Below are 26,019 nucleotides of genomic sequence, written 5' to 3'. Positions count from 1 at the left end.
TCCCTTAAATCTGTTTGTCACTTCCGCTGTATACTCATAAGGGATTTGATCTGGGTCATACCTGAATGGACTAGTGGTTTTCCCTACTTTCTTCAATTTAAGTCTGAATTTGGCAATAAGCAGTTCATGATCTGAGCCACAGTCTGCTCCTGGTCTTGTTTTTGCTGACTGTATAGAGCTTCTCCACCTTTGGCTGCAAAGAATATAACACACTACTATATATAAAAACGATAACTTACAAAAACCTAATTCATAGCACAGCAAAATCTAGTCAATACGTGTGATGGTCTATATGGGAAAATAATCTAAAAAAAAGAGTGTATATATGTGTATGTGTAACTGATTCACTTCACTGTAGCCCTGAAACTAACAGAATATTGTAAATCAATTATACTCTGATATCATTTTAAAAATGTATATAGATGTTCATAGAAGCATTCCTAACAGTGGCTAAAAGTTGGAACCGATGCTTTAATTGATTTACAAATAACATATAGTAAATAGATACAAGGGAGTATTATTTAGCATAAAAGAAATAAAGTAAAGGTATATGCCAAAACATGGATAAACTTTGAAAACATTATATTAAGTGAAAGAAGTCAGGTACTAAAGGCCACATATTATATGTCATTTGTATGAAATATCCACAGCAATCAAATCTATAAAGAGAGGACATGTGGTCAGTTAAATTTAGCGTAGTCATGTCCAACTCTCTACGACCCCGTGGACTGCAGCACACCAGGCTTCCCTATCCATCACTAACTCCCGGAGCTTGCTCAAACTCATGTCCATCGATTAGGTGATACCATCCAACTATCTCATCCTCTGTCATCCACTTCTCATCCTGTCTTCAATCTTTCTCAGCATCAGGGTCTTTTCCAATGAGTCAGTTCTTCACAACAGGTGGCCAAAGTATTAGAGCTTCAGCTTCAGCATCAGTCCTTCAGTGAACATTCAGGACTGATTTCTTTTAGGATTGACTGGTTTGATCTCCTTGCTGTCTAAAGGACTCTCAAGAGTCTTCTCCAACACCACAGTTCAAAAGCATCATTTTTATCAGCACTCAACTTTCTTTATGGTCTAAATCTCACATTCATACATGACTACTGGGAAACCATAGCTTTGACTAGACGGACCTTTGTCGGCAAAGTAATGTCTCTGGTTTTTAATATGCTGTCTAGGTTTGTCATAGCTTTTCTTCCAAGAACAAGCGTCTTTTTATTTCATGGGCTTGGTTAATTGTCACAACATCACTGTGAGGTAAGTGCTATTATTGTTACTCTCATTTTAAGGATTAAAAAAAAAAACAAAAACAGAGCATGGAGAGGCATAACTTTTTGCATTTAAACCCAGGTCACCTGAAATGAAGCCTTCATGCTACAAAGTACCATGTTTTGATGTCTTTCCCTGTTATAGCCTTACCTGTCTACCAATCTTACCTGCAAAGTGATGGCATTAGTGCTATGAGGTGCTGATAGGCAGCAAGACAGATTGAAATTCAACAAGTATCCATCCTCTTTCAAGAGCTTTGCTTGACACACCAAAAACAAACTGTGAGAGGATATGCATTTTAGCCAGTTCTTTTGGTGTTTCCTAATTGCAGGAAGAAAAAGCAATATTGCTTGTTTTCTTTTTTTCCTTTTCTGTAAGTTGAAAAAAATAGGAGAATCTTTATCTCATATGTCATTTTGGCATTTTTTATATCATTTTCCTGATTACTCCAAAGTGAAAAGAACATAAAAATATAGGAATCATTTGTTGGGTGATTATAGTAATGTGACTTTTCCTTTATTTTTATTCTTCTCTTTAGTTTTATTCAAAATCTATTTTGCTATAATGCTAACCTTCTCAACTCTCTGTCCTTCTCCAAAATGAAGCAACTTAAAGTGTCATTTTTATAAATATTTTAAATATTTTCAGCACAATATTTTGAATTATATGTTTTAAAAATCTGAAACTCAATACAAAAAATCATTAGAGCTCACATTTGTAGCTTATACATGAAAGAAATACATAAATATATTTGGTATACAAGTTTAATTATGTGGAAGTCGCTCAATCATGTCCAACTCTTTGCGAAACTATGGACTATACAGTCCATAGAATTCTCCAGTATTACAGTATTCTTCGGAGAAGGAAATGGCAACTCACTCCAGTATTCCTGCCTGGAGAATCCTAGGGACGGGGGAGCCTGGTGGGCTGCCGTCTATGGAGTCGCACAGAGTCGGACACGACTGAAGCAACTTAGCAGCAGTAGCAGCAGCACAGTACTCTTGGGCTTCCCTTGTGGCTCAGCTAGTAAAGAATCTGCCTGCAATGCAGGAGACCTGGGTTCAGTCCCTGGGTTGGCAAGATCCCCTGGAGAAGGAGGGGAAGGATATCCACTCCGGTATTCTGGCCTGGGGAATTCCATGGACTCTTTAGTCCATGAGGTCGCAAAGAGTCAGACATGACTGAGTGATTTTCACTTCACTTTAATTATGTGAATAATTCTGACTCACTATTCTGTGTGCCTGGAAGGAGTAATGCTGAATTTCCAATAGAAATAAGGGAATGGGTTAAAAGTGGGTTGACTATGTTTAAGATATCAGGTTTATTTCATATAACTATATATTTGATAGCATATAGCTAGAATATGTGATAAAGAATTTTGTAGTTTGAATTAGGTTGAATACTAATTTACCTTGTTTTCTTACCAGCACATTATGATAAGCATTATTCCAAGAAATGGCAAACATATGAGAAAATTTTTAATTCACTATATTTTTTTCTAGTATGCAACTCATTAACCAAATATTCTGGTAGCCTCCATCAGACTGATACATAAGAACAACAGATTTTAGTTACATTTAGGGAAACCCATATCAAATGGCTTCCCTGGTGGCTCAGATGGCAAAGAATATGCCTGCACTACAGGAGACCCGGGTTCAATCCCCGGGTCCAATCCTCGGGTCAGGAAGATCCCCTGGATAGGAAACAGCAACCCACTCCAGGATTCTTGCCTAGAGAATCCCACGGACGGAGGAGCCTGGTGGGCTACAGTCCACGATGTTGCAAAAAGTAGGACAGGACTGAGTGAATAACACTTTCACTTCACTTTCATATCAATGGTATTTCCAAACTTACAATCTTAGGACAGAGAAGCAACCCTAAAGTTCTATCAATCTCCTTACCTCAAAGCCTTGCAAGGAATGCTTTCTCTCTAGTGTTGAAGAGTTCATCTAAAGGATACCTGATCCTGCATAGATAATTGGAGTATTCTAGATGCTGTTGATAAAGATGTAGTGAATCCCATAGCTCTCCAGGATCCTTCTGCCTTTCCAAGGCCTCTTTTTCTCCCATGATTTATGAGAACAACGTCCCGTATAAAAGCAGAAGTCTTGGCTTATATACTCTGGAAGGCAATGTCATTTCAAGTTTCAGTGCTATTGTCTGTAAAATTTATGGAAGCAACTGAAACTCTTCCTAAAATATTTGGTTATATGCTGCATATAGGGGCTTCCCTGGTGGCTCAGTGGGAAAGAATCCTCCTGCAATCCAGGAGACTCAGGTTTGATCCCTGGGTTGGGAAGATCCCCTGGAGGAGGGCATGGCAACCCACTCTGGTTATTTTTGTCTGGAGAATCCCATGGACAGAGGATCAGGGCAAGCTACAGTCCATAGGGTCACAAAGAGTTGGATATGACTGAAGTGACTGAGCGTGCATGCTGGTGTGTGTGCTGCATATCGTTATAGGTACTTATTTGCCACTGGCCAGAAAACAGTAAACAGAATCTAATAAAGAAACATGGTCAAAATTTCCAATATCATATATGAGGTGATAAAGTTTTACATAAGTAAAGCAAATGATAATTTCTATTCAGTTCAGTTCAGTTGCTCAGTTGCATCTGACTCTTTGAGATCCCATGGACTGCAGCACGCCAGGCCTCCCTGCCCATCATCAACTCCCGGAGTTTGCTCAAACTCATGTCCATCAAGTCCGTGATGCCATCCAAACATCTCATCCTCTCTCATCCCCTTCTGCCTCCTTCAATTTTTCCCAGCATCAGACACTTTTCCAATGAGTTAGTTCTTCGCATCAGGTGGCCAAAGTATTGGAGTTTCAGCTTCAGCATCAGTCCTTCCAATGAATACTCAGGACTGATTTCCTTTAGGACTGACTGGTTTGATCTCATTGCAGTCCAAGGGACTCAAAAGAATCTTCTCCAGCACTACAGTTGAAAAGCATCAATTCTTTGGCGCTCAGCTTTCTTTATAGTCCAACTGTCACATCCATACATGACTACTGGGAAAACCATATCTTTGACTAGATGGACCTTTGTTGGCAAAGCAATGTCTCTGCTTTTTAATATGGTGTCTAGGTTGGTCATAGTTTTTCTTCCAAGAGTAAGTGACATTTAATTTCATGGCTGCAGTCACCATCTTCAGTGATTTTGGAGCCCCCCAAAATAAAGTCTTTCAATGTTTCCATTGCTTCCCCATCTATTTCCCATGAAGTGATGGGACCAGATGCCATGATCTTAGTTTTCTGAATGTTGAGTTTTAAGCCAACATTTTCACTCTCTACCTTCATTTTCATCAAGAAACTCTTTTGTTCTTCCTCACTTTCTGATAAAAGGGTGGTGTCATCTGCATATCTGAGATTATTGATATTTCTCCTGGAAATCTTGATTCCAGCTTGTGCTTCATCCAGTCCAGTGTTTTGCATGATGTGTTATGCCTATAAGTTACATAATCAGGGTAACAATATACAGGCTTGATGTACTCCTTTCCCAATTTGGAACAAGTCTGTTGTTCCATGTCTGGTTCTAACTGTTGCTTCTTGACCTGCATACAGATTTCTTAGGAGGCAGGTAAGGTGGTCTGGAATTCCCATCTCTTGAAGAATTTTCCAGAGTTTGTTGTGATCCACACAGTCAAAAGTTTTGATATAGACAATAAAACAGAAATCAATGTTTCTCTGGAAATCTCGTTTTTCTATGATCCAAAGGATGTTGGAAATTTGATCTCTGGTTCCTCTACCTTTTCTAAATCCAGCTTGAACATCTGGGAGTTCTTATTTCACATATTGTTGAAGCCTAACTTGGAGAATTTTGAACATTACTTTGTCAGTGTGTGAGATGAGTACAAATGTGTAGTAGTTTGAAGATTCTTGGGCATTGCCTTTCTTTGTGATTGGAATGAAAACTGACCTTTTCCAGTCCTGTGGCCACTGATAAGTTTTCTGAATTTGCTGGCATATTGAGTACAGTATTGTAACAGCATCATCTTTTAAGATTTGAAATAGCTCAACTTGAATTCCATTACCTCCACTAGCTTTGTTCATAATGATGATTCCTAAGGCCCACTTGACTTCACACTCCAGGATGTCTGGCTCTAGGTGAGTGATCGCACCATCGTGATTATCTGGGTCGTGACAATATTTTTTGCATATTTCTTCTGTGTATTCTTGCCACCTTTTCTTAACATCTTCTGCTTCTGTTAGAGCCATACCATTTCTGTCCTTTATTAGTGATAAAGAATCTTAGGGTAGCCTATCCCTTGTCCAGCAGATCTTCCTGACCCAGGAATCGAACCAGGTCTCCTGCATTGCAAGCAGATTCTTTACCAACTGAGCTATCAGGAAAGCCCAATGATTTCCATTATTCAGAAGGAAAAAGTGAGAATTTTCTTTTAAGTCAAGATTATATTTATTAGCTATGCTACTTAGCACTTCTGGTTCTTAGCACCTTTATTTGTTAAGTTGGAAAAACAATGCTTATCTTATGTGCTATGTGAGAACAGGAAAAAAAATCAGTACAATATCTATCAAATAGTAAATAATAAAGATAATATCGAATATTTTTATGTCATTTGGTTATTATACCTATTGCTCTGTCAATTTAATACAACAGATTTTTCAGATGTGATATTTAAGCATAACATACATAATTTTCACAAACTAGTAAGCGTGTTACCAGTGCCCAGTATAATAAACGTAACAGTGCTGTCATCCTGGAAAGTCCCCCCTCCCATGTCCTAATCATAAATCACATCCTCCACAAGGATGCTCCCATCATGATTTCTAATATATTGATGAATTTTGCCTGTTTTTGAACTTGATAACTGCTTCCTAAATCCTCAAATCTGTCAGTATGTTATGTGACCAATAGGATTTTGCAGATATGATTTAAGTTAAGAATTTGAGATGGAGTAAGTGACCTAGGTTATTTAGATAGGCCTAATTGATCACATAAATCTTTAAAAGCAAAGAAACTTTCCTCACTACTGTGGATGAGAAACAGCAAAATAGAGGGAGAAAATCAGAGACATAGAGAAAAGGATAGACAAATAGAGACAGAAATACAGGCAGAATGAGAGACAGAGAGATGACAGAAAGACAAAGAGAGAGATTCAATGGGGTAAGAAGGGTGAGGAACATTCCTGGCATTAATAATTCAGGTCTTGGCCATGACCTGAGGAATGCAGGACACTTTTAGAAACTGGAAATGGCTTCAGAAGGGAGTCTTACCTGGAGTGTGCAGAAAGGAACATAACTGCTTTAGTTTAGCCCAATGAGAGCTGATGAGGTTTTGATTTAAAGAACTGTAAGATAACAAATCTGTACTGTTTTAAGCCACAGCATTTATGATAATTTGTTACAATAGGAAACAATACAGTTATATTCCTATGGCTGGAATTGCTAAGTTATAGAGTCAGATTATGCTTGAGTTGATTGGAAATTGTCAAAGAACTTCAAAGGCGGTTTTACCAGTCTATACTTCTACTAAGAGTACGTGAGAATTCTAGTTCCTACACATCTTCCTCAACATTTTGAACTTTCTTTTGTCATTTCCATTCTTCTAGTAAAATTGTGTGTACTGTGATTCTACTCTGCACTTATCAAATAATAAATGAAGTCAAACACTTTTCATGTTTATGGGGCAAGTGGACTGCTTATCTTGTGATGTGACTTGCAAGTCTTTTACCTATTTTTCAATGCATTTCCTTACCTAATCCTGAGAGCTTTTTTTTTTTTTGAATATTCTAGATATGAGTCATCTCTCAGACATAGCATCATCAATGTCATCACATCTTCTTATAATCTGTCAATTTTTCTTCTACTATCTTACTGGTTGGTAAAGACAAAACAAAAATTAATATGCTCTTAGCCTCTTTCTGTATTATTTAAGGAAACTTTTGCTATTCCAAGATCATTAAGATTTTCTCCTATGATTTTTTTCTCAATCATTTATTTTTTGCCTTTTATATTTAATGCAATCTGTCCTTAAGACAAAAGTTTTAAATCTGTTACAAATGACAAAGTGAGGTATGGAGATTTATACATTAAATAGAAAATGAAAGAAGATATTGAACTGTGGTCTTCTGCTGTGCTTATCTACAAACACTGCTTTATGTACTGACCTTGTAAAGTCTTCCCTGATAACTCCAAAGTCAAATGGATCTTTCCCTTTCTCAGCCCCAACATTTTTCAGTTCCACCCATGAGTTGTACAATTGTAGATATTGTATGCATTTGCATGTGTTGCCTTCCCTCCTGAATTGTTAGACCCTGTGATCAATGGCTGCTTCATCATATATCTCTATGAGATTCACAGAATTAGACCAACTTAAAACTGGTGGTATTTATCACATGATTGCTAAAAGAAAGAAGAATAACCATTAATTTCTCTGCTTTACACATATAGTTCACATGGTAACAATATTTACCATATGACTCAAAAAAATCATGAAAAACTTATTACAAATAACAATCTCTGGCATAAAAAAAGATCTGAGAAAACAAAAATCTTTCTTTTTCATGGAAAGACATTTTATTTTACTTTATTTCTAAAATTTATTGACTATTTTTGGCTGTGCTGGATCTTCATTGTTGCCTGTGAGTTTTCTCTAGTTGCAGTGAGCAAGGGCTACTCTCTAATTGTGTGCAGATTTCTCATTTGATGGCTTCTCTTGTTGTGGAACATGGGCTCTAGGGCGAATGGACTTCAGTAGTTGGGCTCTACAGTTGTAGCTTGAGGGCTTTAGAGCACAGGCTCAGCAGTAGTGGTACACAAGCTTTGTTGCCCTGCAGCCTGTGGAATCTTCCCAGACCAGGGATCAAACCCTCATCCCCTGTGTTGACAGGCAGATTCATAACAAATGGACCTCAAGGGAAATCTAGAAAGGCATTTTATTTTAAATATAGCCGTCTGTACATGTCAATCCCCAAATTCCAATTTAGCCCTCCCCCCAACTCTTTCCCTCTGGTAACCATAAGTTTGTTCTCTAAAGATACTGATCATAGCAGATCATTCACTTTAGAAATGCAATGAGAGACAAGCAAGGAACAGGAATCCCAATGACCAATAGAACTATTATATAGTTGACTTCTTTCAGCTCTAAGCCCATCAGACCAAATCAAAGTAGTGCAAATATTCAGCCTCCTCTATGTCTCATGTACTCAAAATTTTCAAGATGGTATATATGTTAGAGCATCACTTGGGTCCCAGATTTTGTCACGCAAGACAAGAAAATATATCAGTCATGTGGATAGTAGCTACTTAAATGACAAAACAATACTTTATTTGCACTAATTTTTGACTATTCAATACCTGGTCAGTAACACATAATTGCATTCCAGTTAGTGGTGGCTAAGAAAGTGGACACTCTAACCTAAAGTAACCAAAATTTAGAGTTCACTAATTATATAAACAAAGTTTTTTGTTGTTGTTGTTGTTTTGTTCTGGTTTTTGACCTTCTACCTCAAAATATTCTTACTTTTATACAATTATCAAGAATATCTGTGTCCTTGGAGTTTTACATAGAAAGTTATGGACAGTTAAAAAGATCCATTCCCATTCTCTAAGAGTAAAATGCTATCTCATGTCCTTCTTTAGTTATGGCAGGAGCATTTTTTAGCACTTAGAAAAAGTTGTGCTGTTAAGATTAAGTGTGATTGTAACACATTTGAATAAATTAGAAGAACATATGTATCTTAAGAGAAATTGATGGAAGTGCTTGAAACACAAAGAGCTACACTATTGTTCTTTAAATGCATGTTAGAAGAGTTCATTACAAGGCAAGATCAAGTTTGATTTTTATCTAATGAACCTGAACTTTCTGCCAGTATGAATCATTTCATCAGCACACCTGAATTCACAGAGTACGACTACATCAGTTTCTAATTGATTAGTAGGCAATGGGGGTACTCAGTCTTGATTAAGCTGGGAGATTGCAAATTCCTGTTCTTGATATCAAACTCTGTTTCTTATAGGAAAATCACTCTACTCTAAAAAAGGATGAGATAGTATTTTAATTAAGTGCTCAAACAGCTAATTTACAGCTAGAGCTTAATATATACCATGAAGATTTCCTTTTTATGTATTTACTTTCAAAAATATCTCCAAAACGATGTTTTTCTGTGGTTTACTTAGTTTTGAGAAGTGGTTTTCATACTTTAAAAAAGTAAAAACATAACAGGATTCAAGATATATTTTATCCTAAAGGCATGATAAATCTTTAGATATTTACCCTAGTCTGGACAACAATTGGATTTCTCACTGTAATTTTTATTGAGATTTTTCAGCTGCATAACCATAGAAGACTGATCATTATTTGTAACTAAGCCCAATACACTTTAATTTCTCCAACCCTTGAGAACAAAGGGTTACTCTCTAGTCAAGAAGACGGCAAATGGGAAACATTAGAAGAACTTATTATTAGTAGTGATCATTATTATTTTTATTTAATTTCAAGCATGAGCTCAAAAAGGAGTCATTGTGACTGGCTTATGATTACTTTATGTAAAGTCTGCATCTTACTCATTTTTGTCTCCACAAGGCTCAACACAGCATCTACCATCTGAGCAAAAACTAAAAAGAAAGAAAAAGCTTCTAAGATATTTTTGCACTGTGAATGCCTAGAAGACTAAGTGCTTGTCTAAGACCTATTTTATTCTATTTTCATTACATTTTAAATTTGTAGCTGTGGAAAGAAAATGGTACCCATGGATTACAGTACCTACAGCCTAGCAGGGCTATGGTGGTTACACCACCTACCCCACTCTTGGATATGCACAGACCACTCAGGCATATGGACACTATGGACAGCCTACTGATGTCAGTTATACCCAAGCTCAGACCAATACAACCTATGGGCAGACCACATACGCAACTTCCTATGGGGAGCGTCCCAATGGATATTCTACTTGAACTGCACCCCCTACAAGGGTACTGTCAGCCTGTCCAGTATACTGTACTGCTCCTTATGATACAACCACTGCTACAGATATTACCAACCAGGCCTCTTAATGCAGCTTAGTCTGCATATGACACTCAGCTTGCTCAGCTATGGACAGCAGAGTAGCTACTATAGTCAACAAAGCAACTATGAGCAGCAGCCACCCACTAGTTACCCTCCATCCCCCAACTGGATCGTATAGCCAGGTTCCAAGGCAATATAGGCAACAAAGCAGCAGCTACGGGCAACAAAGTTCATTCCCATAAGACCACCCTAAGAGCACCCCGCTCCCGTTTACAAGCAGGGTTCTGGAGGATGTTTCCGACCAGAAGGGAACTGGAGAATGAGTGACCTGGTTAACCTGGGCAGAGGAAAAGGGAGATTTGATGGTGGAAGTATGAGCACAGGTGGGCAGGGAGGAAGATGAGGTAGAATGGGTGCTAGAGAGAGAGGTCTTCAATAAGCTTGGTGTACCCATGGATGAAGGACAAGATCTTGATTTAGGGCAACTGTAGATCCAGATGAAGACTCTGGCAACAGTGCAATTTATGTGCAAGAACGGATTAAATGCCAGTGTGACATCAGATGATCTGGCAGACTTCTTTAAGCAGTGCAGAGCAGTCAGCATTAAAGAGTGGACAACCCATGATTCATATCTACTTGGACAAAGAAACAGGAAAACCCAAAGACCGTGATGCTACAATGTCCTATGAAGATCTGGCAAAACGGCTGTAGAGTGTTTAATGGGGGAGATTTTCAAAGGTTTCTCTTACAAAGAAGAAGCTTCCAGTGAACAGCAGAAGGATGGAATGACACACCGTGAATGCAGAGGGATGCCACCACCTCCTGAGGAGACCCAGGGGCCCTGGAGGTCCTGACGGACCCATGGATCACATGGAAGGTCATGGAAGGAGCCCACACAGAAGTCCCTGGGGTTCCCAAGGGAACCCATCTTAAGGAGGAGACTGGAATGCCCTGATTCAGGGTGTGGAAGACAGAACTTCATCCAGAGTGCAAATGATGTAAGGCCCCTGAACCTGAAGGCTTCCTCTCGCCATCTTTACAACTCCTAGGCAGTGACTGTGGCAGAGGTGGCTCTGGTGATAGGTGGGAAAGAAAAGGTGACCTCATGGACTCTGGTGGTTCCAGTTCAGTTCAGCTCAGTCACTCAGTCGTGTCCGACTCTTTGTGACACATGGACTGCAGCACGCCAGGCTACCCTGTCCATCGCCAACTCCCAGAATTTACTCAAACTCATACCAATTGAGGCAGTGATGCTATGGAGCCGTCCCATCCTCTGTCGTCCCCTTCTCCTCCTGCCTTCAAACTTTCCCAGCATCAGAGTCTTTTCAAATGAATCAGTTCTTCACATCAGGTGACCAAAGTATTAGAGTTTCAGCTTCTGCATCAGTTCTTCCAATGAACATTCAGGACGGATTTCTTTTAGGATGGACTAGTTGGATCTCCTTGCAGTCCAAGGGACTCTGAAGAGTCTTCTCCAAAACCACGGTTCAAAAGTATCAATTCTTCAGCACTCAGCTTTCTTTACAGTCCAACTCTTACATCCATACATGACCACTGGAAAAACCATGGCTTTGACAAGATGAGCCTTTGATGGCAAAGTAATGTCTTTGCTTTTTAATATGCTGTCTAGGTTCGTCATAACTTTTCTTTCAAGGAGCAAGTGTCTTTTAATTTTATGGGTGCAGTCACCATCTGCAGTGATTTTGGAGCCCCCCAAAATAAAGTATCTCACTGTTTCCACTGTTTCCCCATCTATTTGCCATGAAGTGATGGGACCAGATGCCATGATCTCAGTTTTCTAAATGTTGAGCTTTAAACCAACTTTTTCACTCTCCTTTTTCACTTTTATCAAGAGGCTCTATAGTTCTTTTTCACTTTCTACAATAAGGGTAGTGTCATCTGCATATCTGAGGTTACTGATATTTCTCCCAGCAATCTTGATTCCAGCTCAGGATTCATCAAGCCCAGCATTTCTCATGATGTACTCTGCATATAAGTTAAATAAGCAGGGTGACAATATACAGCCTTGACATACTCCTTTCCTGATGTTGGAACCAGTCTGTTGTCCCATGTCCATTCTAACTAATGCTTCCTGACTTGCATACAGATTTCTCAGGAGACAGTAAGGTGATCTGTTATTCACATCTCTTGAAGAATTTTCCACAGTTTGTTGTGGTCCACACAGTCAAAGACTGGCATAGTCAATAACGCAGAAGTAGACGTTTTTTTTGGAATTCTCCTGCTTTTTTGATGATAAAATGGATGTTGACAATTTAATCTCTGGTTCCTCTGCCTTTTCTAAATCCAACTTGAACATCTGGAATTTCACAATCCACGTATTGTTGAAGCCTGACTTGGAGAATTTTGAGCATTACTTTATTAGCGTGTGAAATGAGTGCAATTGTGAGGTAGTTTTTGCATTCTTTGACATTGCTTTTCTTTGGGATTGGAATGAAAACTGACCTTTTCCAGTCCTATAGCCACTGATGAGTTTTCCAAATTTACTGGCATATTGAGTGCAGCACTTTCACAGCATCATCTTTCAGGATTTGAAATAGCTCCACTGGTCACGTTCACTAGCTTTGTTCGTAGTGATGCATCTTAAGGCTCACCAACTTGACTTCACATTCCAGGATGTCTAGCTCTAGATGAGTGATCACACCATTGTCATTATCTGGGTCTTCAAGATATTTTTTGTATAGTTTTTCCGTGATTCTTGTCACTTCTTAATATTTTCTGCTTCCATTAGGTCCACACCATTTCTGTATTTTATTGAGCCCATATTTGCATGAAATGTTCCCTTGGTATCTCTAGTTTTCTTGAAGAGATCCCTAGTCTTTCCCATTCTATTGTTTTCTTCTGTTTCTTTGCATTGATCAATGAACAAGGCTTTCTTAGCTCTCCTTCCTGTTCTTTGGAATTCTGCTTTCAAATGGGTATGTCTTTCCTTTTCTCCTTTACCTTTTGCTTCTCTTCTTTCCTCAGCTATTTGTAAGGTCTCCTCAGACAACCATTTTGCCTTTTTGCATTTCTTTTCCTTGGATGGTCTTGATCCCTGCCTCCTGTACAATGTCACAAACCTCTGTCCATAGTTCTTCAGGCACTCTATCAGATCTAATCCCTTGAATCTATTTGCCACTTCCACTATATAATCGTAAGAGACTTGATTTAGATCATACCTGAATGGTCTGGTGGTTTTCTCTACTTTCTTCAATTTAAGTCTGAAGTTTGCAATAAAGAGTTCGTGATCTGAGCCACAGTCAGCTCCCGGTCTTTTTCTTGCTGACTGTATAGCATTTCTTCATCTTTGGCTGCAAAGAATATAATCAATCTGATTTCAGTTTTGACCATCTGATGATGTCCATGTGTAGAGTCTTTTCTTGTGTTGTTGGAAGAGGATGTTTGCTATGACCAGTGTGTTCTCTTGGCAAAACTCTATTAACCTTTTCCCTGCTTCATTCTGTACTCCAAGGTCAAATTTGTTTGTTACTCTAGATATTTCTTGACTTCCTACTTTTGCATTCCAGTTGCCTATAATGAAAAGGACATCTTTTTTTGGGGGGGAGGTGTTAATTATAGAAGGTCTTGTAGGTCTTCATAGAATCATTCAACTTCAGCTTCTTCAGCGTTACTGGTCAGGGCATAGACTTGGATTACTGTGATATTGAATGGTTTGTCTTGTAAACGAACAGAGATGATTCTGTCATTTTTGAGATTGCATCCAAGTACTGTATTTCAGACTCTTTTGTTCACTATGATGGCTACTCCATTTCTTCTAAGGGATTCTTGCCCACAGTAGTAGATATAATGGTCATCTGAGTTAAGTTCAGCCATCCCAGTCCATTTTAGTTCTGATTCCTAAGATGTCAATGTTCACCCTTGCTATCCCTGTTTGACCACTTTCAATTTGCCTTGATTCATGGAGCTAACATTCTAGATTCCTATGCCATGTTTCTCTTTACAGCATCAGACTTTACTTCCATCACCAGTCACATCCACACTGGGTGTTGTTTTTGCTTTGGTTCCATCTCTTCACTTTTTCTAGAGTTATTTCTCCAATGATCTCCAGTAGCATACCAGGCACCTACCACCCTGTGGAGTTCATCTTTCAGTGCCCTATCTTTTTGTCTTTTTGTTGTTCATGGGGTTGTCAAGGCAAGAATACTAAAATGGTTTGCCATTCTTTTCTCCAGTGGATCGTGTCTTGTCAGAACTTTCCACCATGACCCATCCATTTTGGGTGGCCCTACATGGCATGGCCCATAGTTCACTGAGTTAGGCAAGGCTGTTGTCCAAGTGATCAGATTGGTTACTTTCCTGGGAATGTGGTTTTCAGTCTGTCTGCTCTCTGATGGACAAGGGTAAGAGGCTTATGGAAACTTCCTGATGGGAGAGGCTAACCAAGGGGAAAATTGGGTCTTGATCTCATGCAAAGAGTTGACTCATTGGAAAAGACCCTAATGCTGGGTAGGATTGGGGGCAGGAGGAGAAAGGGACTACAGAAGATGAGATGGTTGGATGGCATCACTGACTCGATGGACATGAGTTTGGGTAGACTCCGGGAGTTGGTGATGGACAGAGAGGTCTGGTGTGCTGCAATTCATGGGGTCGCAAAGAGTTGGACACGACTGAGCGACTGAACTGATGGGTGGGGCCATGTTCAGTAAATCTTTAATCCAATTCTCTGTTGAAGGGTGGGGCTGTGTTCCCTTCCTGTTGTTTACCTGGGGCCAAACTGTGGTGGAGGTAATGAAGATAATGGCGACCTCCTTCAAAACGTCCCATGCAGGCACTGCTGCACTCAGTGCCCCCAGCCCTGCAGCAGGCCACCACTGACCTCCACCAGAGATTCCTGGACACTTATGGACAAGTCTGGGTCAGTCTCTTGTGGGGTCACTGCTCCTTTCTCCCGGGTCCTGGTGCACACAAGGTTCTGTTTGTGCCCGCCTAGAGTTTGTTTTCCAGTCCTGTGTAAGTTCTGGCATCTCTATGGTGGTTCTAGTGGAATGTTAAGAGGTTGTTGTGGTGGAGACAGAGTTGGCTTCAGTGGTGAATGGGACATTAACCATGGTGACTTTAGTGGAAGAAAATAAGGTGATCCTGGGTGACCCCTAGCAACTTAGATGGAACAGAGGGGTGGTAGAAGAGGCAGGTGTAGAGGACCTGGAAAAATGCTAAAGGTGAGCACCACAGGAATGCAGACACAAGTTCCACTGGACACAGAGACCATGCAGAACTGCATTGACTACCTGATTTATTTTTTAAACCAGAAAATGTTTTGAATTTATAATTCTATATTTATAATATTAGTCACAACATTATGATTATTCCTTGCCTGTTGTTCAGTCACTAAATCATGTTTGACTTTTGGAGACCCCATGAACTGCAGCATACCAGGCTTCCCTGTCCTTCACTGTCTCTGGAATTAGCTCAAATTCACGTCCACTGAGCTGGTGAGGCTATCCAACCATCTCATCATTTGCCTTCCTCTTCTCCTTTTACCTTCACTCTTTCCCAGCATCAGGGTCTTTCCTAATGAGTCAGTTCTTCGCATCACGTGGCCAAAGTATTGGAGTTTCAGCTTTAATGTCAGTTCTTCCAGTGAATATTCAGGGTTGATAACCTTTCTGATTGACTCTTTTTGATCTCCTTGCTGTCCAAGGGACTCTCAACAGTCTTCTCTAGCACCACAACTCAAAAGCATCAGTTTTTCAGTGCCCGGCCTTCTTTATCATCCAACACTCAGGTCCATACACGAGTACTGGAAAAATCATAGCTTTGACTATACAACCTTTGACAGCAAAGTTATGTCTTTGTTTTTTAATATACTGTCTAGATTTCCTTTCACAGAACTTGCCATCACAGTGGTTTTGGTGCCCCCCAAAATAAAATCTGTCACTGTTTCCAATTTTTCCCCTTCTATTTGCGATGAAGTGAGGAGACCAGATGCCATGTGCTTAGTTTTTTGAAAGTTGGGTTTTAAGCCAGATTTTTACTCTCCACCTTTACTCTCATCAAGAGATTTTTTATTTCCTTTTCACTTTCTGCAATTAGAGTAGTCCTCTGCATATCTGAGGTTGTTGTTATTTCTTCAAGCAATCTTGATTCCAGCTTGTGATTCACCCAGCCTGGCACTCCACAAGATACACTCTGCATAGAAGCTAAATAATCAGAATGACCATATGCAGTCTTGCCGTACTCCTTTCCCAATTTTGAACCAGTCAGTTGTTCCATGTCTATTTCTAACTGTTGCTCTCAAGAGACAGATAAGGTAGTCTGGTATTCCCATTTCTTTAAGAATTTTCCAAAGTTTGTTGTGATCCACACAGTCAAAGGCTTTAGCATAGTCAATGAAGCAGAAGTAGATTTTTTTTTTTTTCTGGAATTCCCTTGTTTTCTCTATGATCCATCAAATGTTAACAATTTGACTTCTGTTTCTCTTCCTTTTCTAAATCCAGTTTGTACATCTGAAAGTTCTCAGTTCACATACTATTGAAACATATCTCAAAGGATTTGGGGCATAAACTTACTAGTATGAGAAATGAGTCCTTGTCTGTACTTTAGTATTTTTCTCCATTTGTGAAAAAATATTAAATAAGTGAAATAGTAGTGTGCTTTTTCTTCTTCTTCTTCTTCTTCTTCTAAAGATGATTGTTTATGCGAAATTAAACAATGGAAACCCTTATGAGCATGCTTAGTATCACTGTGGAGAACCAAGAGTGCTTCTAATTGTAACGATGTTCATACTTGTTATTTTTTTTTAATAAAATTTCAAATTTTTATAAACAAGCAAAACAAAATAAATAAATAAATAAACGTGTAGTTGTGCTCAATCGTGAGTTCACAAGAGACCTGGGGCTCAAGCCCAGAGACTCTGGCTGAATCTTGGGTAAAGCCTGGGCAGATTTTAATGTTCAGTAGGCTTGAAAACCATTACTGTCCAAGCGCAGTGCTTCTCAGATTGTCAAGTACATAGAAGTCATCTGTGTACTGCAAAATATTTGCTGCAAAATAAAATTTTCCTTAAAAAGCAAATTTGAATGTAGACAGTCTAGAAGTGGGCCTAACACTTTTATTTATATAAAGGTTCAAGTAATGATGTTGCTGAGGGTAGTCATTCATTCTGGTTTGTTTAGCATGTTGTCGCTGTTGTTTATTGGCTAAGTCGTTTCCAACTCTTTACAACCCCATGGACTGTTGCCCACCAGGCTCTTCTGCCTATGGGAATTCCCCAGCAAGAATACTGGAGTGAGAAGTCATTTCCTTCTCCAGGGGATCTTCCTGACACAAAGATCAAATCTGTGTCCTGTATCGATAGGTGGATTATTTACCACTAAAAGCCCCCTTGTCTAGTGTATAGGGATTTAACTATCAAATTAAGATAATCCTGGCAAATTGGGATAGTTGATATGCTTAGTTATAGGTCCATGAACCACACTGTATATCATAAGACCCCAAGTCAGAGGTTTTCAAACTGTAGTGTGCTTCAGAATCACCTTAAAGTCTTAGATGATACCTACACCCGAAACTTTTCCTTCTCTAGGTCTGGGGATAGGTTCTGAGACTTTACATTTAGTAGAAGTACCTAGATGATGCCAATATTGCTAGTCTAAGGACCACATGAAATAGTCATAATTTCTGTTTGCTGCAAATTAAAATTGCCTATAGAGTTTTAAAACTATTGATGCCTGGACCTTGTCCACTCAGATTGTTTTATGGACCAAAAACCTCATTGTATATGACTTGTGATTTTAAAATTCATTCTAAGTAATTTCCATGTTCAGTCAAGACTGAGATTTATGGTGAATACATATACTACAATTATATACAGTTCAAATATAAATTCTTTTTTGTTTTGTTTAACATTTATGTTTATTTATGTCACTCTATTCTATGACTGCAATGTCATGCATGATTGAACAAAGATGAAATTCTGGATACATACCAAGTTATTTCTTTTCCTGGATGTTTTTACTTAAGAACATTTTTTTAAATGTGAATAAGATCCATAACATTCTCTCTTTGGAGAAGGTTGTATCTCTGTCATACTTTTAGTCACAAATCTTTGAAGGCAAATAGGACAAGAACTGGCCTCCTGGAACAAAGCCTATTTTACCTCTGCTTCTCCTCTTTTCTTTTGTAACTTTTCCTTCTTTTAACAGATGGTTTATCTCTCACTCTCTCTCTCTCTGTCCCTTCTCTCTCCTTTAAACTGGCTTTGTCACAATTACCACCACCACCATGTATGCATGTGTGCTAAGTCGCTTCAGCTATATCAGCCTCATTGCAAATCTATGAACTATAGCCTGTCAGGCTCCTCTGTCCATGGGATTCTCCAGGAAAGAATACTGGAGTGGGTCGCTATACCCTCTGCATAAAAATAACAAGCTTCTAAAATCCATTTCCCTGATGTGGTTTCCTGTTCCCTGAGAGAAACTCTATTTACATCCTTTAACCATTTCTTGTGATATTTACTGTTACACTTCTCAGAAATAACTCGTACTGCTATCTGAGAATAAACACAATGTATTGAATTTTTAGATGGATGATAAGAATTTAACGTTTTATATACTACTACTCACAAATAAATCATTGCTTTCCCTACAATCCTTTCAATGTATTTATGTTAATATTTTAGGATTAAACCAATATTCAATATATATTATGGGCATAATTTATTCACAGTTCAATCACAACTCATATACAATTATTTTTCTTTTCTGTAAAATTTTTGTTTTCCCTGGTGTTCATGATTATCTTTTGTTGGTGTGTGTGCTTATTTTTCTGCATATACATAACTATTTCATCGGCAAATACTCATACACAAATAGATTTGTGAAAGTAAAAAAAGTGAAAGTGTTAGTGGCTCAATTGTGTCCAACTCTTTGCCACCCCATGGTCGGTAACCTGCCAGGCTCCTTTATCCATAGAATTCTCCAGGTAAGAATACTGGAGTGGGGAGCCATTCTCTTATCCAGGGCATCTTCCTGACCCAAGGATCAAACCTGGGTCTCCCACATTGCAGACAGATTCTTTACTCTCTGAGTAGCTATTTTAGAATTTTCTATTTTCTTGTTTTGTTCATTTGCTGTTCATGAGTTGCTTATTTTAAGGATCCTTTGTCCTTTGTTACAATCTCAACTGGAGTTCTGTCAACCTGCAGCCATTGTTTGGTTGAAGCATATACTTGAGTAGTTTTCTGAGATAACGTGTGAAAGGTAAATTTTATTTTGGATGATGCTTGTGTGAAATGCTGATGTATGGCAAAGGCCATCACAATATTGTAAAGCAATTATTGTCCAATTAAAATAAATAAATAAAAATTTTAAAACTAGGTTTATTTGTTTATAAGGAATAAAATTCTAGGTTGAAAATAACTTTCACATTAAAAAGATCATACACCATGGTCAAATTGAATTTATCCCAGGGATGCAAGGATTCTTCAGTATATGCAGTCAATCAATGTGATACACCATATTAATAAATTGAAAGGTAAAAGCCACATGATAATCTCAATAGATACAGAGAAAACTTTCAACAAAATTCAACATCTATTTATAATTAAAAAAAATCTATTCAAAAATGTGCATAAGAGGAACCTATCTCAATATAATAAAAGCCATATATGATAAACCCACAGCAAACATTATTCTCAATGTTGAAAAACTGAAAGCATTTCCTCTAAGATTGGGCACAAGACAAGGGTGGCCACTTTCACCACTATTATTCAACATAGTTTTGCCATAGTCTTTTCTACAGAAGTCAGAGAAGAAAAAGACATAAAAAGAATCCAGATTGTAAAAGAAGTAAAACTCTCATTGTTTGCAGATGACATGATATTATACATAGAAAATCATAAAGATGCCCTAAAGAAAGTTACCAGAGCTAATCAGTGAACTTAGCAAAGTGGCAGGATATAAAATCAATACACAGAAAGATTTGCATTTCTCTGTACTAACAATGAAATATCAGAAAGAGAAATTAAGGAATCAATCCAATTTACCATTGCAACAAAAAGAATGAAATACCTAAAAGTAAACCTACTTAAGGAGACAAAGATCTATATACAGAATATTATAAGAATTATAAGATACTGATGAAAGAAATCAAAGACAATATAAACAGGTGGAAAGATATTTCATGTTGCTGGGTTGGAAGAATCATTATTGTGAAAACAACTATACTACTCAATGTAATCTACAGATTCAATGCAATCCCTATCGAATTACCAATGGCATTTTTTCACAGAACTAAAACAAACAAACAAACAAAAATCTCACAATTCATATGGAAACAGAAAAGACTCTGAATATCTAAAACAAACTTGAGAAAGAAGCATGGAGCTGGAGGAATCAAGCTTCCTGACTTTAGACTATACTACAAAGCTATAGTCAGCAAGACAGCATAGTACTGGCACTAAAACAGAAATATAAACCAATGGAACAAGATAGAAAGCCTAGAGATAAGCCCACACACCTATGGATACCTTATTTTTGACAAAGGAGCCAAGAATATACAGTGGGGGAAAGGTAGTCTCTTCAATAAGCGGTACTGGGAAAACTGGACAGCTATATGTAAAAGAATGAAATGAGAACACTAGCTAAAAACATACACAAAGATAAACTCAAAATGGATTAAAGACCTAAGTGTAAGACCAGAAGCTATAAAATTCTTAGAGAAAAGCATAGGCAGAGACAGGCAGGAAGATGGCAGAGCAGTTAGATGGGAAGATTGCCAGCTTCCCCACTAATACATCAAAAACTCATAATGATATGGAACAACTCCTACAAAGAAACTTTTAGGCAACAGCAGAAGACCCCAGGCTTCCAGGGGGACAGGGTAAGCTCCCTGAAATGAGGGATAGAGAGGATGGAGACATAAAAAGGGACAAGATGGAGATTTTCTGGGCAGGAGCTTGTGCCCTGAGGGAGGCAGGGAGTCCTGAAACAGGAGGAAGTCCTGTGCATAGGGAAACTCCCTCACAGGTGGGCCCAGGGAAAAGGTGCAGAGTCTTGAAAAACCAGGCAAAGCAGGGACTTAGAGGGCAGAAAACAGAGAAAGCTGTGCTTCTCAGCCTTTTAACAGCTCACAAACTGTGGCACCGACCACACTGTGGGCTTGGGGAACCAAGAATGGGGAGGCATATAAACCTAGACAGCACACACAACCCTTCCAGTACAGAGAGCAGGTCAGCCAGCACACACAGCCCTTGCAGCACAGAAGGTGGGCCCAGATAGCTGAGAGTGGTGTGGCATACACACCCAGCCAGCACACACAACCCTTGCAGCACAGGGCACAGGCCCAGGTAGCTGAGTGTGGCACAGCACACAACCCCCGGTTCGCACAGAACCTTCACTGTGCAAAGGGTGGGGTCAGAGTGCCAATAGAGGGGAGACTTACAGACTTGGACAGTGCATAGAACCCTCGCAGCACAGCCAAAAGAAGAGCACATAAGCCCTGAGACAGAGGGTAGGCGGTGAGACGAAACAAGTGCATACAACCCCCCTGAAGGAGAGGGCGAGCACGGGGAGCAAAACAAATCCACACTAGCCCTGTGATGCAGAGGCCAGCCCCAGGAGATGAAACAAGCACCCCCAAGCCCTGCGAAGCAAAGGGCAGGCCAGTGAGATGAAACAAGTACACACAAGCCCCATAACACAGAGAGTAAGCTCAGGGGGCTGAGGGAAGCCCACACAAGTCTCCACAATGCAGAGGGCACAACAAAAGATCTGCACAAGCCCCTACCCAGCAAGCTTCAGCCAGCAGCACAGGGCAGTTCATGGGGACAGAAGCACTGGCTATGACCCCAGGGGCAAGTAGGGGGCTGGCAGCACTGCAGATATGCTAAGAGGGTCACTTTGAAGTGGTTGCAGAAATGGACACGTCTAACTCTGCCAAAGCCAGAAGGACTGCCCAAAGGCATACTGAACCCATAGACACCCAAAGACCTACTACTGGCACTGCAATGCCCTTCAGAGAGATGAGATCCAGCACCATCAACCAGAACACAGGCACAAGCTCTCCCAACCAGGAAAGCATCACAGGGCCCCAACCCAACCTCATCCACAGGAGCAGACTCCAAACCCAAGAACTACAAACTTGAGAACCTTTTCTTTTCTTTTTTTCCTTATAAATCACACTGTTTATTCCCCCTGCATATCTTCACCTTCATATTAGTCTTTTGCAGTACTGTGGAGTGTTCCTCTTTGTTTTCCTTGTTAAACAAAGAAACAAAACAAAACAAAAAAACATTCATTTTAAGATTTTCTTTTCTTTTTCATAAATCACACGGTTTATTCCTCCTACATATTTTCACTTTTGTGGTGCTTGGAGTTTCCCTCTTTGTATTTCTTGTCAAAAAAAAAAGAAAAATTCATTTTAAGGTGTTTTTTTTTCACTTTTTTTTTTTTTACCCTTGATGAGGTTTTTGATTTTGTTTTTGATATATTCAACTGTTTTTCCTATAGTTCTTTACCAGCTGTAGCTATTCCTGAATATAAATTTTTCCACATGCATCTATTTATCTTTGTTTTTCTATTTTTTCTTCTCTCTCTTTTTTAAATCCCCTTTTCCACTCCCTCCTATTCTCTTTTCCCTCCTTTCTCCTCTTCTATTCTCTCTCTCTTTTTTCCTTCTCCATTTTTTCCTTCATTCTTATTTTCTCACTGAGTAAGTTAAATTGCTGAGCTCTCTTTGCTATATTCCACATTTGGCCCTATGTGAATGCTCAGATTTCCAGATTGAACATTAGCTAGCTCTGCTTTTAATTGGTTGATATCACTTCTGGTTTCTTTTGCTCACCAAGTCAATCTCCTGTACTCCTATCTTTAGAACATTTTGGTTATAACTGTGTGTGGAAGTGTGTGTATATGTCCCGTTATTTCTGTAATTACCTGCTTGATGTCCTCCTCCTAGAACACAGGCACAAGTCACCCTTAACAAGAAATCAGCACAAACCACCCAACCAACATTTCCCTCCAAGGGCAAAAACCAAAGGGAATAAATAATACAACCCTAAAGCCTGAGAAAAGGAGCCCTCAAGTGGAGCCAGTTAAAAAAAAAAAAAAAAAAACTGAAAAGACAGAGAAATACAACACAAATGAAAGAGCAAGGTGGAAACTCACAAGGCCAAATTAACAAAGAGGAAATAAGCAATCTCCCTGAAAGAGAATTCAGAATAATAATAATAAAGTTGCTCTAAAGATTGAAAGTAGAATGGAGAAAATGCAAGAAGTATTTAGTACATTTAATACAATTATCAAGGACATAGAAGAAATAAAGAATAAGCAAACAGAGATGAATAGCACAATTACTGAAATTAAAAATACTCTAAAAGGAACCAATAGCAGAATAACTGAGTTAGAAGAAGAGATAAGTGAGCTGGAGGATAGAATTGTGGAAATAACTGCTGAAGAGCAGAATAAAGTGAAAAGAATGGAAAGAATTGAGGATAGCCTCAGAGACCTTTGGGATAATACTAAGCACACCAAAGTTTCAGTTATAGTTCTTCCCAGAGGAAGAAGAAAAATGCAAAGGCACTGAGAAAATTTTTGAAGTAATTATAGTTGAAAAATTCCCCAACAGGTGAAAGAAAATAGTCAATCAAGCCCAAGAAGCACAGACAGTCCCTTACAAAGATAAATGAAAGGAGAAACACTTCGTGACACATATTAATCAAGCTAACAGAGATTAAGCACAAAAATATTCAAAGCAGCAAGGGAAAAGCAACAAGTAACATACAAGGGAAACACCCATATGATTAATAGCGGATCTTTCAGCAGAAACTGCAGGCCAGAAGGGAATTGCAGGACATATTTAAAGTATTGAAAGAGAAAAAGTCTACAACAAAGATTACTATACCAGGCAAAGATCTCATTCAAAATTGATGGGGAAATCAAAAGTTTTACAGACAAGCAGAAATTAAGAGAATTTACCACCACCAAAGCAGCATTGCAACAAATACTAAAGGGACTTACACAGCTAGTAAACACAAGAGAGATAAAGCCCGAGGCGGCGGCGGCGGCGGCGGCGTTGGAGGTTTGGACAGGCCTGGGAGGCCGCAGGAGCCGCAGCTTGAATCTCCCCGCGCGCCCGTCACCCCCCCGTCTCCTCCTCGGCAGAGCCCTCGCGACACGCCCGGCCCGGAGCCCAGCGGAGCGGACGCGCTTGAAGGATGACCTCGAGGAAGAAAGTGCTGTTGAAGGTGATCATCCTGGGAGACTCCGGAGTCGGGAAGACCTCACTCATGAACCAGTATGTGAACAAGAAGTTCAATAACCAGTACAAAGCCACAATAGGGGCAGACTTCCTGACGAAGGAGGTGATGGTGGACGACAGGCTAGTGACCATGCAGATCTGGGACACGGCCGGACAGGAGCAGTTCCAGTCCCTGGGCGTGGCCTTCTATAGAGGCGCGGACTGCTGCGTCCTGGTGTTCGATGTGACCGCCCCCAACACGTTCAAGACCCTTGACAGCTGGAGAGATGAGTTTCTCATCCAGGCCAGTCCCCGGGACCCCGAGAACTTCCCCTTCGTCGTGCTGGGAAACAAGATTGACCTCGAAAACAGACAGGTGGCCACCAAGCGGGCACAGGCCTGGTGCTACAGCAAAAACAACATTCCCTACTTCGAGACCAGCGCCAAGGAGGCCATCAACGTGGAGCAGGCCTTCCAGACTATCGCCCGAAACGCACTCAAGCAGGAAACGGAAGTGGAGTTGTACAACGAGTTCCCCGAGCCCATCAAACTGGACAAGAACCTCGGCCCCAAGCCCTCGGGCGAGAGCTGCAGCTGCTGAAGAGGCGGAGAGAGCAGAGCACAGCGTCCTTCACGACCGAGAACACACGTAGGCCTTCTTCCACGAGCCCCTCCTCTCCACACAGACAGTCATCTCTCAGCCGGCTGCCCAGAGAGCCCAGCACACCGCCGACCCCCGCACACGCCTGACAGACCCCACCGCCCGCCCGCCCGCGGGCTCCACGGCAGCAGCAGGGCCGGCGGTACACACCCGCTTGGGGTGGCTTCTGCGTTGGAAGCTTCTTCCTTTTGTCCACTGGAGAGAGAACTGTTTACAGTTAATCTGTGTCTAATTAGTTCTGATTTTTTTAACCGTCTTGTGGTCTTTTTACCCCCCCCTTCCTGCGAAGGCCACCACGTGGGAAGGCTGGTGCCCTGCGCTCCATCACAGGCTCACACCCAGTCTGATCAGGCTGAGTTTTGTATGTATCTGTTAATGCTTGTTACTTTTAACTAATCAGATCTTTTTACAGTATCCATTTATTATGTAATGCTTCATAGAAAAGAATCTTATAGTACATGTTAATATATGCAACCAACTAAAATGTATAAATCAGTGTAAAAAAAAAAATAAACACAAGAGAAAGGAAAGATGGACAAAAGCAAACCCAAAACAATCAAGAAAATGCCAATAGAAACATATGTATCGATAACTACCTTAAAAGTAAACAGATTAAATGCAGCAACCAAAAGATACAGACTGGCTGAATGGATACAAAAACAAGACCCATACTACCTACAGGAGACCCACTTCAGATGTAGAGAAACATACAGACTGAAAGTAAAAGGATATAAAAAGATATTCTATGTGAATGGAAACCAAAAGAAATCCAGAGTGGCAACCCTTATTTCAGACAAAATAGACTTCAAGATGAAGAATATTATGAGACAAAGAAAGGCACTACATCATGATCAAGCGACCAATCCAAGAAGAAGGCATAACAATTGAAAATATTTATACACCCAACATAGGAGCACC

At 39.8% G+C, this 26,019-nt stretch overlaps 2 pseudogenes across 1 annotated transcript; both read left to right on the top strand.

The window, feature by feature from the left end:
• Positions 1-6,353: 6,353 nt before the first annotated feature.
• LOC145525222 (RNA-binding protein EWS-like) lies at positions 6,354-16,895 on the top strand (annotated as a pseudogene).
• A 7,353-nt stretch (positions 16,896-24,248) lies between these two features.
• LOC145526020 (ras-related protein Rab-7a pseudogene) lies at positions 24,249-25,579 on the top strand (annotated as a pseudogene). Its single transcript, XR_014068598.1, has one exon. The product of XR_014068598.1 is annotated as a ras-related protein Rab-7a pseudogene (transcript).
• Positions 25,580-26,019: the final 440 nt, after the last annotated feature.

Source organism: Giraffa tippelskirchi, chromosome 11 (genome assembly GCF_054371585.1).
Source record: "Giraffa tippelskirchi isolate mGirTip1 chromosome 11, T2T-mGirTip1v1.2.pri, whole genome shotgun sequence".
Lineage (NCBI taxonomy): Eukaryota > Metazoa > Chordata > Mammalia > Artiodactyla > Giraffidae > Giraffa > Giraffa tippelskirchi.
This window is presented reverse-complemented; position numbering and strand designations above follow the sequence as displayed.